General features: G+C 35.0%; 1 protein-coding gene across 5 annotated transcripts in view; it reads left to right on the top strand.

The window, feature by feature from the left end:
* AKT3 (AKT serine/threonine kinase 3) overlaps positions 1 to 19,999 on the top strand; it is a 397,729-nt gene that overhangs the window by 154,788 nt on the left and 222,942 nt on the right. The window contains exon 2 of one of the 5 annotated variants that reach the window (XM_067729505.1): positions 760 to 876. The exons of the other annotated variants lie outside the window; for them this stretch is intronic. The gene's annotated coding sequence lies outside the window, so the exon portion shown is untranslated. The remainder of the gene's footprint in view (positions 1 to 759; positions 877 to 19,999) is intronic. 5 annotated transcript variants of the gene reach the window in all.

Below are 19,999 nucleotides of genomic sequence, written 5' to 3'. Positions count from 1 at the left end.
CAGAGGAACTGGGTGCAGACCAAATTCTTTAATTAGAAGTTTTAGTCAGAAGTTTTTTGTTTTTTAATAAAAGTAATAAATCCTCAAATATCTTTCTGACTGTTCTAAGAGGATCCTTTGGTTACCATCCACTGTGGAAAAATTTTTAATTAATTTGGTTCTCCCGTTAGATAATTGCATTTTTGTAAGATGGAGTTTGCAATGGGGATTGTTTTTAGGGGAAGCCAGGCAAGGAGTGATCAATGTTAATAGCTTACGTTAATGTGAGGACATAAAAGAGATCCCAGCAGAACCAACCTTACTTCCTCCCTTCCTTCATCCCTTTCTTTTTCCCTTCCTCCCTTTCTCATCTTCTTCCTTCTCTCTCTGCCTCCCTCCCTCCCTCCCTCCCTCCCTCCCTCATTCAACTTCCCCTAAGGTCAGCAATCAACTCTCACTTATCCAAAGATACTTATGTAAAGAACACCATACATGTAATAATTTTCACTGAATTCTTCTTAAATACTTTTAAATTAAATTGTTTTTAAATATTTTTACCTTTCTTTACTTCCTTTTCTCATCATCCTAAGTAACAACCTCACACGCTTTGTTCTGTTTTGAAATTTCTTACCTTATGTGCATATGATTTAAAGTGACACAATTTGGAAACATAGGAGTTATCACAATTAATAATTAAACATATTTTTAGGAAATCTAAGTTCAAATGAATATTTAGAAAGTTTTTATTGAGGGTTTATTGTGTTCTCAACATTGTACCAGGTACTGAGGGAAAAAAGAAGGAAATAAGGAAGGAAACCAACCTTTCTTTGAGCGTTACTATGTGCCAGGCCCTTTCACATATGTTATCTCATTTAATCTTCACAACAACATTCTGAGGTAAGTATTATGTTCTCCATTTTAAAGAGACTGAGAGAGATTATGTGACTTGCTTTAGGTCACTTATCTGGCAAATGGCAGAGCCAGAATTTCAACCTGTGTGTAACAGAATGCTAATCTTAAAGCCTGCGTTCATTTCATTAATCCACAGACATACGATGTAGCTCTTGGATTTGAAGAATTTATAATCTAGTACCAAAAATATGCCACAAACCCTTGGAGTTAGTATTTTGTGATTGGTATTTTGATGGTTCAGTTCTGAAGTAAGTTTATAATTAATATATTCAGTAAGAGTTTAGGAAAGGGAGGTGTCATTAAGGACTAGATCATCAAGAAAAGCCTCATTGAAAACTGAGATTGTTTGGAGAAATAGTAAGATTTCAAAAGATGGCATATATTCCAGGTAACAGGAATAGCAATAATTTGAAAAAATTATTTCTAAGAAACTTCAGCTGAATCTCTTATTGTTAATTTAAATGGGTATGAAATCCTCAGATATGAATGAAATCTCCAGATGGTATGTTATTTCTTTATCCCTTTATAGAGTGAAAAATATCAAAGGAGAAAGAAGGATAAATGATACGAATAAATATGGCACTTGAAATATTTAGCAGAATGCCATAATCATACCAGATACTTTGTTTTCTTAGTGTCAGAGTTAGGCATTCGGTCCCCTATTTGCTTACTTGGCGTTTTACATGCAGTTTCTGTAGTAACATTGCTATTCATCTTCTCTTCTAGTAGAATATAAAATAATCTTACTGATGCAAATAAATATTCTATTTTAAAATATCATCTTAAAGTCAATACTCTTTTTTTAGCTAAAAATATTTTGAACTGTAGCTTTTAGCTTGGAAAGGGGCGCATCATCTATCTGTTTATTTTTTCAAAATCCAACCTATTTTGTGTAAGAGAGCTGAGGTGGTGTGAATGCAGAGTGATTACTGGGTGTGGGGTGGGAGGATAACCACCTGCAGCCTGTGTGTAATAAGCAGCTGTGGTGGATTTTCGTATAATTTTTTAATATTAAATTAATTATTAATAGGTCAATATACTTCAGTTTTTCAAATAAAATTTTACTGAATGTATAACACTCAGCTAGCCTTTGGTGCTAAGGATCCTTGTACTGTTGTTTTATCTTATTACTGATCCTAGAATTTTCCTCTATGATACCCTTCCATATCTGAAGAGTAAAAATAATTCTTTTTACACACATTTCTGAGTATACTCATTTATCACCAGATTACTTCTATAGATTATTTTTGGTTAAGTTAAATGTAAATAAAACCTAGCTGCCTTATTTGTTTAATATTTGTTTTTTAACTTAATTCTTTTTTCTAAAAAGTAGAGCTTTACATGTAATTACTTTTTAAAAAATGTAAATTAGGGAATTCCCTGGTGATCCAGTGGTTAGGACTCTGCCCTGTTACTGCTCTGGTCGAGGAACTAAGATCCTGCAGGCTGCATGTTGCAGCCAAAAAAAATCCCAAAATTGTAAATTAAAAAATGATTATATGCCCATTATATTTGCTGCTTTAATCCCATCTTACTTATAATTAATACATATGACATTAACAGAGACTTAAGGAAGTAAAGGAAGAGAACTAACATTTTTTAAGTGCCTACTATGTATGAGGTGCTTATTTACAGGAACATGACAAGAAAAACATGAAATGAATATTACCTTAAAAAAACCAAACTAAATAGTGAAACTGAGACCTAGAGAGATTAAGAAACTTTCCTAGAGTCTCAAAGCAAGTACATTGAACAATTAACTATGATTTGGATTCTGGACTAACACCCGGCTTGAATGCATTTAATCATAAATGGGGTTCAGAGATAACGACACTCTTCAAGTAATGTATATTCAGTACCACAAAAACTTCGTTATATGTCAAGTATTATTAACAGTAGGTTAATAGCAGACTGTCATTGTTCTCAAGAGGTATATTTTATTTAACTGTGAAATTTATTTATACTACAGCAGAGGGACAAGCATGGAGGTGGTAGCCAGGTGGCTGATTATTTGATAGAAATTTATTATGTAATATTGGGCCAGTCACTTCACCACCCTGGTGTTTTATCATCTGTGATGAGAAGGAGTTGGAATGAAGAATCTCTGAAGTCTTTTCTTCTAGAAGTCAATGATTTGCCTATCAGCAGCAGATAATAATTTCTTGGAACATTCAGTCTATTGAGAAGTAATAATAATAATAACCACTTGTTGAGCACCTGTGTGCTATGCACTTTATATGTATATTACTAGTCCTGCTGACATTTTTTCAGGATACATAATATCTCTATTTTATAGCTAGGGAAACTGGGCTCATAGAATTTGCCAGTGGTCATGCATCTAATAAACTTTGGAACTGAAAGCTAAACCCACAGCTTTCAGGTGTCAAGGCCAGTGCTTTTATCACACCACTGCTTAGGGTCTTCAGGGTGCTGAAAGCAGCTTCTGGCTGCTGTAGGGTCTGCATAGGCAGTTCAGAAGGTGTGGGCTTTCCATGCCCCTAGACTAGATTATATGTTAGCATCATAGATCAAATCTTGTCATTCTCAACTAGTATATGAAAATATATTTCAGAGCTTTTGGATATTTCCATTTAAGGAAACTGAAGCTTAATGCAGAGAATTTAGTAGGTGAAGATTTCAGCCTTCTTCTTCCAATTATATCAAAGAAGTCATAGGAGAAACACTAATTTTTAGAGACAGAATCATCGGATATTAGTACGTATTATATTATCATTGCATTTTTAACAAACTAGATTTGAGGGACACATTTTTTATCCCACTGCAGTTACATACTAAATCGCTGCCTTTCTGTTTTTCCCCCTATATCTTTATGCTATTTTAAAGCATTTGTTATATTTTGAATAAAGTTAAATGAGGCTCAAGGCCACAGTCAGGGGAAGGACCTTTAAGCCTTGGAATTTAGGAAGGATAGAGAGGCATTCTTTGGGGTTGGAAATAATACATAATCAAGCAGATGCTAATGAAAAAATGAAATGCAGAGCATGAAAAAAGAGGCAAGGGTGCCTGTTTGAAAGTTTTATGGAGGAGAGTACATTGCCCCTTTATTACAATAATGTTTCTGCACTATAATAAGGCCTTTCATTGCAAGTTCAGCTTTTTTCATTCATTTGTTTTGTGCTCTGCTTCCTGTTACTAATTGTCAGCACAATGGTCTTCCAACTATGAAGTCTCAGTGTCCTTTTGGACCAATTTGTCATTGTCTTTCTCCCTCACCCCCAACCCGTGCACTATTACTATGGTTGCATTTTTAGACATTTTTAATGTTTTAAAATGGCAGTGCTTTTGAAACATGCCAGAATAGTTCATGCTAATTGAATCATCCAACCAGCAACAGTTATTGCTTCCAAAAGCACACTGATAAAGTTTCTGTCTCTATAGGATATTCTTATAAAGTAATTAAAATATATAATTCTGTATAACATTATTCCATTTGCGTTGTTTCCTTTGAGCTTTACAATCGTCCTATGGAAATAGGACATTTTGTTAAAATATTTTTGTTAAACGGTATTATTTGCAGATCTACTCTTACCTCCTAAATTCTTTGGGATTTCTGTGCCTTTAGGAACTTACATTTCTACGGTTTTTCTGCTAATGGCTCTCTATTCTTATAGCTAGATTATTTTACATGACTAAGGAATCAACAATGTTGGCTTAGATTGACAAACCTGAAGAAGTTACGGTTCCGATAACTCTACTTACATGTTAATTCATGTTAGGTTTTTAACATTTTGGTCAATAAATATTTCAAATGTGCTCTCAGCTTTGTATCAATAATCTAATATTGACAGAAAGACATTTTTCCAATGTAACTTTGGCCAGTTTTCTTTGGGGGAAAACTGTTTCAGTACTCTGCATGTCACCTGTTTCTATCACTTTAGTATTGCAGAACACTTGAAAGTGAAGTATATAAATACAGCTTGTTATAAATAAATAAACCTTTCCTTCTCTCTTATAAGCAGCTAACATTCCTAAAACAATATGTGACATACTAAGAAGATCCAAGAATTTAGAGCTAGAAAGCCTGGATCAGAGACTCAGCTTTACAACCTTAATGACTTGATGATTTTGAACAAGTGACTTAAAAATCAGACAGCTTTCATTTTCTTTTTTCTATTTGTGAAATGGAAATGATGAAAATACTTTAGAACTTTATTGGGAGAATTAAGTGAGAAATAATGCATGTAATATCTTAATGTTGTGGTTAAGCTGCTAATAATATGCTAAAATAAAGACTTAGTAGTTATTTATTGAAAAAGAATGAATTTTGGAGAAATATATAATGGAAAGCATAGTTTCCCTATTGACCTAAGTTGGCAAAGATGAGATTTTTTTTTTCTATTCTGCTAGAGATGAATGAGCAGATTATCCCAATGTATGCTGTTCATTTGGCTTGCAGTGTACCAAACTAAATTATAAATTAAGTATTTTTGTACTGTTACAAAGAGGCAGAGACCTGTTTATGGCTGGGTTGAAACTTTTTAAATGAGTTTGAGTAAGACTAATCAGGCTAATAGTATGTAGGACAACTTGGACAGGGAGAGAAGGCTGGAGAAAGGGAGACCATCCAGGAGGCCATTTCAGGGATCCAGATTTTGGTAATAAATTCTCTGGTTGGGTGTTAGCAGTGAAAAGAAGGGATGGTTTGTTACAAAAGAACTGTTACAGTGAATGTTGCAGACTGGGTTGAAGGAGAATCCAAGACGACTGAGGATGTGTTTCTTGGATGATTAGGAAGGTGATACAGAAATAAAATGAATGGAAACATTGTGTGGACGTTGTAATTTTCAGTTTGGAAAATTAAAAGAAACACCCTTTTAGATATGTTGAGAATGAGGAATAATAGGTCCTCAAAAGAGAGATGCCAGTTTTGCCATATGGAAATGGAGCTCGATGGAAAGGCTGGCACTAGAGGGGCAGGTTTAAGAGTCATCAAACGTCAGGTGATAATTGTGGCAGAGCCATGAGAGAGACTCTGCAGAATGACATCCAAAGTCCTTACCAGGTCATTGAAGGTCTTTTTGATCTCATCTTCTACCACACCCACAACTTACTTTACTCCAGTCACACTGGACTTGCCATTTCTCAGACATGTCTGTGGGCTCTCTCCAACTGTGGGTCTTTGCTCTTACTCTTCCTTCAACCCAGATCACTCTTTCCACAGATGTCTGCATTGGTTGCCCATTTCATTGAGGAATACCCTTTCTAAATAGTCTTTCTAAAATAGTACCACCTTCCCTGTCATTTTAACTTGTTGCCCTGCATAATTTTTCTTCATAGTACTTATTATCATCTATTATGTTATAAATTGTTTTAATTGTTTATTGCTTGACCACTTATCTCCTCAGTAAAATATAAGCTTTATGAAAAATAAGGACTTTGTTTTCTTCACTGCTGTATTTCCAGTGCCTGGCTTGTTGTCAGGCATGCTATGAGTACACAGTAAATATTTGTTTAATGAATATCTAAATTTACTAAGGATAAAATTATCATTAAAGAAAAGCATAACACAAAGTTCTCAGCATAAGGGAGCAGCTCAGTTCTAAGGAAGAATCCTTAAGAAAGAAGATTAATGAATGGTCAGGGAGTTGCAGGTAAAATCAGGCAAGTCTGTGTCATGGGGGCCTGGGAGAGTGACTCACAGGTAGGGAGCCAGGAGCATCAGAGGCAGCAAAGAAGTGAAAATGAGAAAAAGGAAAATGTATTTGATGAGAAGATTTCAGGAGACTGGTAGAAACCACAACTTAGCTAAATGGTTAAGGAATATGTAACAAAGACCACTCTTGTAAATAATGTCTTTTAAAGGGAAGGAAAGCAGCATTCAATACATGTGCATCTTGCTCTATGTGTATATTTATTATTTGTTTACCCTGGTATGCATTGATAAGCAACTATGAAGATGAGTAGAAATTGTCACATTGATACATGGAAGCTTGAGGTATTTAAGTTGTAAATTAAAGTTGATACAAAATAAATTGATTATTCTAGTAGTGATACCTTTAAACTTCAATGCCCAATGAAATATTCTGAAGTTTAACTTGTGTTCAATGAGTTTAATTCACTAGAAGGGTCTTTATTTTAGGTATTCAAATATACACTTTATTTTTAAAAAATAATTTCCTTGGACATTTTTGGTACATACTTTGAGGAAAGAATCTAGTAGTATTTTGGAAGGAGTTTCTGTTTTTGACTTCTTATCGTAAAAATTTTCAGACATACAGGTAAGTAGAGAAAATAGCTTACTGTACTCTAATGTCTATTGTATTGCAAAACAAACAAACAAAAAGAAGAACCAAAAAATAGCTTGCCTAATGGTATATTAGATGTTTACATGACTCTTACAACTCTGTTAGGAAATGCCTCATGTCATTTTCATTATCTTAAACATTGTCCCACAGTGACCACAGTGTATTTTTACCTGAAATTTCAAGTATGTGGAGGGTATGCAGAGAACAGTTGTTCTAGAAGACTCTTGAAGTATTTGTTTGATTAATTAGAAGCAGGATATGGTGGACCAACAAGATGGAGATATGTTGATGGGGAAAGTGTTGGCTCTAAATGTACTTTTGGTAAATGGTGGTATCTGTGGTTACCATATTCATTAAAGAAAAACATATTAGGAGAAGTTCACGTTAACATGTTGTGATTTCAAATACAGTTTAAATCCACAAGTAGTATCCATGTTAAAACCAAAGAAGTAAGATTTATGATAATTAAAATGTCAGAATTTGAAATATGTATCATAAAGTGAAAACATCTCCTAGAGTGGAAATAATGTTAGTGACCCAGTCTTACTCCCCTCTTGTATAGAATTTTGTATTTTATAAAATAACTTTTTTTTTCTTCTATTTCCTTATATGGAGAAGGATATGTTGACTCTGGGTAATAGGTAAATGATTCAGACCCAAACACTAGAAACATGCAGCTGGACCAATGCAAGTTTGGGAGTCACTTTTCTATCATTAGTAATTGAAAATTTTTATTACCGCTAGCTTTACTGGTATTGCAGTTTGTGAGATCCAGCAGTGAAAACATCCGGATGCTCTGCTGCCCTCCTTGCTGCGTTCTTTCTCTTCTGTTCCTCATTTGAATCCACCTTTCCCTTACATGCCTACTTGGAGAAACAAAAAGTGGCAGCAACAGTATCCTACAAAGGGTAATCCTCATCGCTAACCATCCCTATGGTGTGTTCAGAGCCAGGAGCAAATACATTGGGGCCCACCTCCCTCTTCAAACATTGTTATCAGATGAAAGCCTGGATTTCTTTGCAGAAGAAAGGATGTCACAGAAGGGAGAACAGTCAGGCACAGGAAGGTATGGGGAAGGCACAGAGGAGGGAACAGATAGGGCTTTTCATCTGCAGATTTTTTTTAAAGGCAGTTTTCCTAGCAGTGTATTCTTTCCAGATGAGCATGGAATGTGGATTCAGACAGACCTCAGGTAAATCCTTATACAGTTGCTTACAAGCTATGTGTTTGTGAGCAAGTTATTTAGCTACTTTCAGTCTCAATTCTCTCATTTATAATGTGGAGGATAATAACATAACAGCTCTTAGGTTTGGCCTGCACATGAAATTAACATTTAGAAACCTCTAATCAGTGCAGTGCCCTGGTACATAGTGATTGCAGTACACATATCCTCTACTGATCTTGCTCTCTACCAGGGTATCTGCCACACCTAAGCTATTATCCCCTCAGTGGAATTAATAAATCTCTTTAAGGTTGATGTGTTGAGTCTTAATTGGGTGCTATGCTTTTTTGCTCCCTGGATAATAAAACCTTTAAATAAAAGAAAGAAATGTTTTTTCCCTCTTTTAAAGAATATCTGTAATAGTATTATATCTGGGGCCTTAAAAATAAACTCTCTTTATGGTCATTATAACTTAAAGAGCATTGTTTAATTTTGTGATTTAATTATAAATAGAATCTATTATTATGTGTTTGTTTTTCACATTGGATGTTAGTGGAACTATTTTTAAAAGAATATAGTTAGCACTTAAAGGGTTAAAGCATTTGAAATAAAACCTAATCTTTTAAATAAAATCTGAACAGGTGATGTCTAAAAATTTTTTTGGTATGTATTTTCTTGATTTTGCATCTTGCATTTCCTCTATTTATTTGGCTTTCAGGTTTACAGAGTAATTACAGCTTTGAATGAAACTGGTCATCTGTGGTTCAGAGTGGTCTAAAAGTAAATAGGATGTTTGAAATTCAGCTTAGAGCTTAACTTGGTCAGGTGAGTGTAGCTAGTGTATCTATTTAATTTAAATACTGGTGTAACAAAAACTTTATTGAAAAATATCACCTACCCGTAAAATAATTCAGAATAATGGTAGTAAAGATGATCCAGGATCTCAAGAAAAAATGGAGGCATGGCTTGAGAAGCTACAGAAACGTAGACGAACTAAGGAACAAACAAACAGATGAACAATACAATATCTGAAATAAAAAAATACACTAGAAGGAAACAGTAGCAGAATAAGTGAGGCAGAGGAATGGATAAGTGAGCTGGAAGACAGAATGGTGGAAATCACTGCTGCAGACAAGAATAAAGAAAAAAGAGTGAAAAGAAATGAAGACAGCCTGAGATCGCTGGGACAATGTCAGATGCACGAACATTTGCATTATAGGGGTCCCAGAAGAAGAAGAGAGAGAGAAAGGACCTGAGAAAATACTGGAAGAGATAATAGTGGAAAACTTCCCAAACATGGGAAAGGAAACAGTCACCCAAGTCCAGGAAGTGTAGAGAGTCCCAGGCAGGACAAACCCAAGGAGCAACACGCCAAGATGCATAGTAATCAAACTGACAAAAATTAAATACAAAGAAAAAATATTAAAAGCAACAAGGGAAGAGCAACAAATAACATACAAGGGAACTCCCATAAGGTTATCAGCTGATTTCTCAGCAGAAACTCTGCAGGCCAGAAGGGAGTGGCATGATATGTTTAAAGTGATGAAAGGGAAGAACCTGCAAACAAGGATACTCTACCCAGCAAGGCTGTCATTCAGATTCGACAGAGAAATCAAAAGCTTTACAGACAACCAAAAGCTAAGATAATTCAGCACCACCAGACCAGCTTTGCAACAAATGCTAAATAAACTTTTCTAGGCAGAAAAGAAAAGGCCAAAACTAGAGACGAAAAAATTCCATATGGAAAAGCTCTTTGGTAAACGCAAACACACAGTAAAGATAGGAAATTATCCACACACAAATATGATATCAAAACCAGGAATTGTGAGAAGAGAGCACAAATGCAGACGATTAGAAATGCATTTGAAGTTGAAAGACCAGCAACTTAAAACAGTCTTGTTTATATATAGAATGCTCTATCAAAACCTCATGATAATCACAAATCAAAAATCTACAGTAGATACACACACAAAAAAGAAAAAGGAATCCAAACACAACACTAAAATTAGTCATCAGCTCACAAGGGAAGAGAACAAAAGAGTAAGGGAAGAAAAAAGACGTACAAAAACAAACCCCAAACAGTTAACGAAATGGCATTAAGAACGTACATGTTGATAATTACCTTAAACGTAAATGGATTAAATGCTCCAACCAAAAGACATAGACTGGCCGAATGGATACAAAAGCAAGACCCATATATATGCTATCTACAAGAGACCCACTTCAGATCTAGGGACACATACAAACTGAAAGTGACAGGATGGAAAAAGATATTCCATGCAAATGGAAATCAAAAAAAAGCTGGAGTAGCAATACTCATATCAGACAAAGTAGACTTTAAAGGTGAGACAAGAAGGACACTACCTAGTGATCAAGGGATCAATCCAAGAAGAAGATATAACAATTGATAATATATATGCACCCAACACAGGAGCACCTCAATATATAAGGCAAATACAGCCATAAAAGGAGAAATTGACAGTAACACAATAATAGTGGTGGGCTTTAATACCCCGCTTTCATCAGTGGACAGATCATCCAGACAGAAAATCAATAAGGAAACACAGGCCTTAAATGACACATTAGACCAGATGGACTTAACTGATATTTATAGAGCATTCTATCCAAAAACAGCAGATTACACATTCTTCTCAAGAGCACATGGAACATTCTCCAGGATTATTCACATGCTGGGTCACAAAGCGAGACTTGGAAAATTCAAGAAAATTGAAATTATATCAAGCATCTCTTCTGACAACAGTGGTATGATATTAGAGATCAACTACAAGAAGAAAAGTGTAAAATAAGTAAACACATGGAGGCTAAACAATATCCTACGAAACAACCAATAAATCACTGAAGAAATCAAATAGAAAATCAAAAAATACCTAGAGACAAATGAAAACAAAAGCATGACGATCAGAAACCTATGGGACACAGTAAAAGCAGTTCTAAGAGGGAAGTTTATAGCAATACACTCTTACCTCAGGAAACAAGAAAAATCTCTCATAAGCAACCTAGCCTTATACCTAAAGCAACTAGAGAAAGAAAAACAAACAAAACCCAAAGCTAGTAGAAGGACAGAAATCATAAAGATCAGAGCAGAAATAAATGAAATAGAGACAAAGACAATAATAGGTCAGTGAAACTAAAAGCTGGTTCTTTGAAAAGGTGAACAGAATTAATAGACCTTTAGCCAGACTCATCAAGAAAAAAGGGGAGAGGGCTCAAATCAATAAAGTTAGAAATGAAAAAGGAGAAGTTACAATGGACACCAAAGAAATACAAAGGATCTTAAGAGACTACTAGAAGCAACTATATGCCAAAGAAATGGATAACCTAGAAGAAATGGACACATTATTAGAAAGGTACAATCTCCTAAAACTGAACCAGGAAGAAACAGAAAGTATGACCAGACCAATTGCAAGTACTGAAATTGAAACTGTTTTAAAAACTCCCAACAAGCAAAAGTCCAGGACTAAATGCCTTCACAGGCAAATTCTATCAAACATTTAGAGAAGAGGTAACACGTATCCTTCTGAAACTATTCCAAAAAATTGCAGAGGACGGAACACTCCCTAACTCATTCTAACTCATCATCCTGATATCAAAACCAGACAAAGAGACCACACACACACAAAAAAAATTACAGCCCAATATCACTGATGAACATAGATGCAAAAATCCTCAACAAAAGGACTAGCAATCCAAATCTGACAATACATTAAAAGGATTATACACCATGATCAAGTGGGATTTATCCAAGGGATGCAAGGATTTTTCAGTGTCCTCAAATCAGTTAGTATGATACACCACAGCAACAAATTGAACCATATATGATCATCTCAATAGATGCAGAAAAAGCTTTTGACAAGATTCAACACCCATTTATGATAAAAACTCTATAGAAAGTGGGCCTAGAGGGAATATACCTCAACATAATAAAGGCCTTATATGACAAACCTACAGCTAACATCATACTCAATGGTGAAAAACTGAAAGCATTTCCTCACAGATCAGGAACAAGACAAGGATGTCCACTTTCACCACTGCAATTCAACATAGTTTTGGAAGTCCTAGGCAGGGCAATCAGAGAAGAAAAAGAAATAAAAGGAATCCACATTGGAAAAGAAGAAGTAAAACTGTCACTCTTCACAGATGACATGATACTATACATAGAGAATCCTAAAGATGCCACCAGAAAAGTACTAGAGCTCTTCAATGAATTTGGTAAAGTTGCAGGATACAAAATTTGTACACAGAAATCTATTGCATTTCTATACATTAACATCGAAAGATCAGGAAGAGAAATTAATGAAACAATCCCATTTACCAATGCATCAAAATGAATAAAATACCTAGGAATAAACTTACCTAAGGAGGCGAAAGACCTGTACTCTGAAAACTGTAAGATGCTGATGAAAGAAATCAAAGATGACACAAATAGATGGAGAGATATACCATGTTCTTGGATTGGAAGAACAAATATTGTCAAAATGACTATAGTACCCAAGGCAATCAACAGATTCAATACAATCCCTATCAAACTACCATTTTTTACCAAACTAGAACAAAAAAATCATAACACATTATAGACTGGAGACATATCAGTACGTGTTTTGTTACCCGAACATTATTGACTGGAGATGTATCAATACGTTTTTAGAGAGTAATGCAATTAATATCACTGGGGGAAGTTGTTAGAAGCCTAAAGTTGATCAAGGGTTCATTTTACAACTTAACGATTGTCATTAGTATTTACATTTTGCTCTGTTAGATTTTTGTTCTAACCTTGTGTATATTATCAACACAAGTTTATTACCATAAAATTTTCAAAAATGAAGCATCGTGAAATTTTGAGTGAAGAAGAATTTGTGGGTGAATTTCATGCACCGAAATTTCTCTGATTGTCCAAGTGTCATATATACTACTGTCTCAGAAGATGATCGTTCTTCAGAATATAGTTCTGATTCAGACAGTGTGAATATTAGACCAACAAAAAGATAAAAACCCTTAGCAATTGATTCTGATTCGGAAAGTGGAAATGAAACCCACTGTGCTGGAGAATGCTCCTTTGCTTCTACAGAAGTGGATTGAAGATAACATTTCATGAAATTAGAAGACTTTACAGATGTGTCAGGTGTAAGTATTGAATGTAATAACCTGCAAAGTGTTAGTGAAATAACAGAATTAATTTTTGGTAAGGACTTTTTCAAGTTGGTTGCTTCTCAAAGAAAGTTGTATCATGAACAGAATGAAAAATCATATAAGAAGTATGAGAAGGCTTTAAAATGGAGTGATGTAACCAATAGTGACATGAAGAAGTTTCTTGGATTAATAATTTTGATGGGACAAATAAAGTCACACTGGAAAGAATATTGGTTGATTGATCCCTTACTTGAAACACCTATCTTTCCAAAGATTATGATGAGAAGAAGTTTGGAACAAATAATGATATTTCTTCACTTTAATGGTAGCTTGGAAACTCTGCTTCCTGCAGACAGAATTTCAAAAGTTAAACCTCTTCTGGATTATTTTCCATCTGTATACCCAAACAAGAGCCATCACTTGTGGAGAGGATGATTTAGATTCAAAACCTATAATCCTGGAAAATGTACAAAATATGGAATTTTGGTCAGGATGGATAGCAAATGTGAAACTGATATATATGCAAACTTGGGGTTTACACAGGTGAAGGAAAGAAATTGCAAGAAACAATATTATCAGTCCTACAACCTTATCTTTGTTCGTGGCACCATATTTACCAAGACAGTTATTACAACAGTGTGTCCACATCTGAAATGTTGTTGAAAAATAAAACCAGAATTTGTGGGACTATAAGAGAGAATCCTGGTCTACCAAACCAATTAAAGGAGAAATCTAAAAATCTACAGAGGGGAGAAATGACATTCACATGGAAGGGAGACGTTATTCTTATATGGAAAGACAAGAGGTTAGTCCGCCTGGTGACAACAATTCATGACACCTCCATAGCATCTACAGGAAAGGAAGACAGGAGGACTGGTCATCAGATAACTAAGCCCACTTGTATATTAGAGTATAATAAATATATGAAAGGAGTTGATCGATTGATCAATATTTGGCAAACTTCAGTATCCTCCAGGAAACTTGAAAATGGTATAAGAAAGTGGGCTTCTATTTGAGTAATTGTGGTTTATTCAATGCATTTAAAATTAATTGTAGCCTTAATGCACAGAGTAAAATGACTTACAAGCAATTTTTGTTAGCAGTAGCTAGAGAATGTGTAACTGACCATTCTGGTGAATGTAGTGGTAGTACTGCACCTGGTCCTTCTTGTGGCATTTTTAAAAGAGCCACCCACAAAGATCCACCTTGTTGACTATCAGGTAAAAGAAAATAACATGTTCTAGAGGAAATAATACCCACAGGACTAAAAAATGCCACCGGAAAGTGTAGGTTCTGCTCTTTTGTAATAGATGTTCTGTTCCTCTGCACAGAGGTGATTGCTATACTGTGTATCACACTTGAACGAAGTACTAGAATACTTTAGTAAGATATGTACAGAGTTTCAAATAAATACATTAAGTGCAAAAAAGTTGTTGATATTTACTCAAATGTGGGTGTTTAAGTATTCACTTACATAACAAATCACCGGCCACAGGCATTAGTTTCTGCCAAAATCCCCCAGTCAATAATGTGTTAAAATTTGTATGGAGACAAAAAGACCCTGGATAGCCAAAGCAATCATTTTTTTAAATATTTTTTGGCCATGCCAGGTCTTAGTCACGGCATGCGGGATCTTTGTTGCCATGTGTGAGATCTTTGTTATGGCATGCAGGATCTTTTTTACTTGCGGCATGCCGGATCTTCATTGCGGCATGCGGGATCTTTAGTTGCGGCATGCAGGATCTAGTTTCCTGACTAGGGATTCAACCGGGGCCCCCTGCATTGGGAGCATGGAGTCTTAACCACTGGGACTACCAGGGAAGGCCTGCCAAAGCAATCTTGAGAAAGAAAAAGGAAGCTGGAGGAATCAGGCTTCCTGAGTTCAGACTATACTACAAAGCTACAGTCATCAAAATAGTATGTTACTGCACAAAAACAGAAAGATAGATCAATGGAACAGGTTAGAAAACTCACAAATAAATGCATGCGCCTGTGGTCAGTTAATCTATGACAAAGGAGGCAAGAGTATACAATGGAGAAAAGATAGTCTCTTTAATAAATGGTACCGGGAAAACTGGACAGCTACATGTACAAAAATGAAATTAGAACATTTCTTTAACACCATACACAAAAATAAACTCAAAATGGATTAAAGACCTAAATGTAAGACCTGATACTATAAAACTCTTAGAAGAAAACATAAGCAGAACACTCTTTGGCATAAATCACAGCAAAATCTTTTTCGATCCTTTGCCCAGAGTGATGGGAAGAAAAACAAACAAATGGAACGTAATTATACTCAAAAGCTTTTGCACAGAATGGGAGAAAATATTTTCAAATGATGTGACTGACAAAGGATTAATCTCCAAAGTTTACAAACAGCAAATGCAGCTCAATATCAAAAAAACAAACAACCCAATCAAAAAACTAGCCAAAGACCTAAATAGACATTTCTCCAAAGAAGACATACAGATGGCCAGGAGGCACATGAAAAGATTCTCAACATCACTAAGTATTAGAGAAATGCAAATCAAAACTACAATGAGATACCACCTCACACCAGTCAGAATGTTCATCATTAAAAAGTCTACAAACAATAGATGCTGGAGAGGGTGTGGAGAAAAGGGAGCCCTCCTACCCTGATGGTGGGAACATAGATTGGTACAAGCACTATGGAGAACAGTATGGAGGTTTCTTTCAAAACTAAGAATAGAGCTACTATATGATCACTGATATGTGGAATCTAGAAAAAATGATACAAATGAACTTATTTACAAAACAGAAACACTCACAGACTTAGAGAATGAATTTATGGTTACCAGAGGGAATGGATGGGGTGGGGGTAGGGATAGATTGGGAGTTCAGGATTGACATGTACACAGTACTAAATTTAAAATAGATAACCAACAAAGACCTACTGTATAATACAGGGAACTCAGCTCAATATTCTGTAATAATCTAAGTGGGAAAAGAATTTGAAAAAGAATATATACTTATGTGTATAACTGAATCACTTTGCTGTACACCTGTAACTAACACATCATTGTTAATCAACTGTACTCCAATATAAAATAAAAATTTTTTGAAAAAAGAAAAATATCATGGGATATGATATAATAAAACCTACCTACCTGACATTTTATCTAGGAATGCTTGCTTTATTTCTGCATATTAAATTGTTCCAGAAGTCATAGATAATCGTTTGGTTAATAGCTTTTTAGAATCTCTATCCAAAATTTCTACTTAAAAAAAAAATTGTCCTACCTTGAGTTAGGAATCTTTACATAATAAAAAGGAAAATATTCTTCTAAAGAAGTATTAGCCAGCCTATTTATTAACCCTGTCCCTTTTAAGAATTCTCTTCAAAATAAGTGTTTTCAGACATGCACCATGTTCTGAAAACTTTCATGGCATATTTTTCTTCATTTTAGATAGAACTGTATGATATGTTCATGTTTCCATGTTATGACTAACATGAAAGAACCCAAAGTGCTTCTGTTTACTGGCTCAGCTATTTTAATATGGTAATTTAAAGTTTCAACTGTTTTGAGTTTGGATTCAGCTCTTTAATTATATCTGTTTATGCACAGCAGTAACCCCTGAGGCATTGTGGTAGATATTCTCTTCTGATGTTGACTCGACTGTCACTTGAATATTGTGGACTCCCTTTTGCTAGCCACTTCTCTCTTCTATAGTTTCAATCTAATGGGTATTATTTAGAAGTTGGATTGATTTACAGAGTATTTCATACTGAAGCCTGTAAACATATAGGTTTATTTCTATTCTTCATGTCCATAATTACATGTAACATTTTTGTTTAGCTAGAGGTTTCAGGAGGACCTGATTAAAACCTTTATACCATTAGTAGAATATTACTTTATAATTACACAGAATGATTAAAAATAGAGCTTAATATATGCTGTAAGCCTGTACAGTTTCTTACTCATTTTTCTTACTTACTGTGCCCAGAATCTGGTGCTTGGCCCATAATTGGCATTTCATATATGTTGTTGATTCATGAATACTTAGCATATTTAGTCAAAACAAGCATGGTGTGAATAACCACTTATGTCATTTTATTATTATTTTAATATTTTTCCAAAACAATTATATTCATAAATACAAATATTTTATTCTTTTCTAAATGTTACTTTTTAGTAGTTTGCTTGGGAATGGTAATCACTTTTATTTTCCTTTTCATGAATTGCAGTAATTAATAACCACTTAGAATCTCATACATAGTATTTTTAAATAGCTTTTACATTTATAGCATTAAGAAGTTCTTTATAGCATTTAAACTTCATTTAGGTGTAGTGTTGAAAATATGCTTCTTTTAAAGTTTACTTTAATTCCTCATAGTGCTTTTAAAGATGAGAAAATCTTGGGGCTTAATGTACTTTGCCTTGGGTAATAATAGCTGATAGTGTGTGATAGAGGCTAGATTTGAATCTGGTATTCTAAAGTCTATTATCTTAATTACTTTGACATCACCACAATGGAAAACTTAAGTAAAGCTTAAATAGGTGAACCTTAGAGTGGGCATTCTTTCTTTCCTTTTCTGTTCTTCCTGTGTCCCTTTACTCCATGGTTCACTCTTGAGTATTTCTGTCAGGACTGTCCCTCTTTTTAAGTGTCTGTTCTCCATTCTTTACATTAAAAGCCAATTGGCAGGAATTACATGGTGCTCCAGTGGTTAGGACTCTGTGCTTCCACTGCAAGGGCTACGGGTTCGATGATCCCTGATTGGGGAACTAAATTCCCACAAGGCACGTGGCAAGGCCAAAAATAAAACAAAAACAAAAAACACCAATGGGTCAATTACTCAATCATCAGGTATTTACTGTGTACCCTTATGTGCTGTCACTGCTGTAGGTGCTCTGAGGAAGAGTCGTACACATAATTCCTAACTTTTAAGTAATTCATCTAGCTAGGACATCAAATTAACATTGATTAAACATCTGCAAGACAGTATAGTGAACCATTGGCTGGAAGCTTGATAGGAATTTTATAAAGAAGGAAACAGGAAGGAACAATGGGCTTCAAAGAGAATCAGATTGAGTCTGTACCTTACAGGCAGAGTAAGTTGGGGGAAATTATGTGGTTCTTTATTGGTGTAAATTAGTATAATATCTTTGGTATTTTAAAACTTTTGTATTTCAAACAAAAAATATAAATTGGCATACTATATTTGATTTTTTTAGCATTCATGTTTCAGAAAGTGTGTAACGTTAAGTATTTAACTGTGAAACGATGGATTTTATGATCTGTCGATTCTATTACCTTTTCATTATTTTACATACCACCAAGTTCTCACTTCCCTCCTTACCCATTTTTAGTTCCTTAGTTGATTATCTAAACCACTCCCTTGTCTTGCATCCTGAATTCTGTTTCACTTTCTTGCATTTTCAAACTTACTTAGTTAAAATATAGCTTTGCTTAAATGCAATCCTTTGTATTCCCCATCTGCACCCATGTAACTGAAGTTATCTGGGGAAAAATATACAACCATTATCCCTGGTGGTACTTTAAATTCTTAATCATTAAATTCCGTTGGACCCTTAATGTTGTTTAGCAGTCATGGATATTTCCCTAGTCTGTTTGCTCCTAGAAGGCTATTATATATCTTCTCTTTTCTCAGAGCCCAAGTGCATCCTCTTCCAAACTTATTCTTAAGGATGGCTTTACATGCTAATTCCTTGGAAAAGTAGAAGCAATGAGCAAATAATTTCTACCAGCTCTGGGCTCCTTTACCCTATCTTCTCTCCTGTTGCATCACTAAGTTCTCTATACTCCTGATTATAGCCAGCCGTCTACTTGTTTAGTGAATCCTATCCCTTTTTGACTATATAAGAAAGTTGCTCCAGAAATTTTCTCCTCTTTCCTGTATCATCAAAATTACCTTCTTGTTGGATTATTACTGTCAGAATTCACTCACTTGGAAAATGCTTATTGAGTGCTATATGTTAGTTCTCAGTGCTAACAATATATTAGTAGAGCTTATATTCTAGTTGAAGAAACAGTAAATAAAAAAGATATTAAGTTAGTCATCTCATATGCACAAAGATGAAAACATGCTATGGGAAATAAACAGTAAAGCAGGTAAGAGGAGTTGGGGTGTCCTGGGTAAAGGATGCAGATTTCATTACTGAGTGGCATGGTTGAGGTAGGCTTCAATGTGAAGATTAGAATTGATTTAAGACTTGAAGGAGGTGAGGAGTTAACTGTGGGGTTGTGTGAGGGGAAGAATACCTGGCAGAAGGCACAACTAGACAAAAGCCCCTAAAGAGAGAGAGTGCAGTGCATTTCCTCAACAACACTGTCTGTTGCAGTGTCAGCAGACAGCCCTATCCTATTTTCTCTTGTTGTCCAATACCAGATATCCTTTGGAGTGTAGCTCAGGTGTACACCTAATAATAGCAGCTAACATTTATTGAAAACTTACTCTGTGTCACACACCATGCTAAGTACTACAATTATGTATTATTAATCCCTACATCAATTTTCTGATGTAGGTACTCTTACTGCTTCCCAT

This window comes from Pseudorca crassidens, chromosome 2 (assembly GCF_039906515.1).
Source record: "Pseudorca crassidens isolate mPseCra1 chromosome 2, mPseCra1.hap1, whole genome shotgun sequence".
NCBI classification, from domain to species: Eukaryota; Metazoa; Chordata; class Mammalia; order Artiodactyla; family Delphinidae; genus Pseudorca; species Pseudorca crassidens.
The sequence above is the reverse complement of the archived record's forward strand: the minus strand, read 5'-3'. Positions and strand labels throughout refer to the sequence as shown.